Source organism: Penaeus monodon, chromosome 33 (genome assembly GCF_015228065.2).
Source record: "Penaeus monodon isolate SGIC_2016 chromosome 33, NSTDA_Pmon_1, whole genome shotgun sequence".
Classification (NCBI taxonomy): domain Eukaryota; kingdom Metazoa; phylum Arthropoda; class Malacostraca; order Decapoda; family Penaeidae; genus Penaeus; species Penaeus monodon.
The window spans coordinates 11,312,146-11,312,930 of record NC_051418.1 but is presented as its reverse complement, the minus strand read 5'-3'; the positions used below and the strand labels follow the sequence as shown (position 1 = coordinate 11,312,930).

The 785-nt window shown below is 38.0% G+C and overlaps 1 protein-coding gene across 2 annotated transcripts in view; it reads right to left on the bottom strand.

Moving 5' to 3' along the window:
- The window catches only part of LOC119594032 (tachykinin-like peptides receptor 86C), a 47,984-nt gene extending 47,445 nt beyond the window's left edge, over window positions 1-539 (bottom strand). The window contains exon 1 of one of the 2 annotated variants that reach the window (XM_037943060.1): window positions 341-539. The gene's annotated coding sequence lies outside the window, so the exon portion shown is untranslated. The remainder of the gene's footprint in view (window positions 1-340) is intronic. The other variant, XM_037943061.1, reaches the window with a different exon arrangement.
- Between the last annotated feature and the right edge of the window lie 246 nt (window positions 540-785).

Here is a 785-nt window from a genome sequence, read left to right as displayed (position 1 = left end):
ACACTGTAGTATTACCCTGATAGCGCTCGTAATGTGCATGTATACTAGACTAAAGTGTTCTTGTGCGAAAAATCAAACCATTAGCTCGTGGCCACAGGGGTGCTGAATACTGTAACCTATAATTCTGAAATAACCCAAGGCGATACAAAGGCAACACTGCCTCCGGTTTTCTTAAACACTCGTACTTTTCTTCTAAGACGTTCTTCAAAATTACACCAATGGAACTTGTATTATTTTTTCCCCCCAAGAGTAATTGAATAGGCGGAGATATTGCTCAAAATTCTCGTCCGCAAAGGAAAATAGTTTAGGAAAAAAAGAAAAAAAAGAAGACAATACATACCTTTGGAATCGAATATTTTCACGCCGTAGATGACGATTTTCTATCACTCGGTATCTTTCTTCCGTTCACTCATCCATTACGATTTCCTTAAAAAAATACGATGTCACAACCTCAACTGCTTGTTAACACATCAGTCAAAAAGATACGAGACGCCCGACTAGCGGTTGTTCTCCAGTACGTTGTCACCACGCTACTGCAGCCCATGGTTTCCAGAACCTGTATTAAACTGGGATTTCATATTCGCGTTCATGACTCCTTATATACCACGTACCTACTCATCTTTAAACCATATCTGAGAAGAAAAGAAAAAGACGCTGAGAATTTAAAAACGATTTCTTTTCGTCGCATCAAGATGGAAAGTAACCTGAGATTTATTATTTAAATATAGTTTGGGATGTTTTTTTTTTTTTGAAGAAAAGGGTACGTGGCAACTCAAGTGTAATAG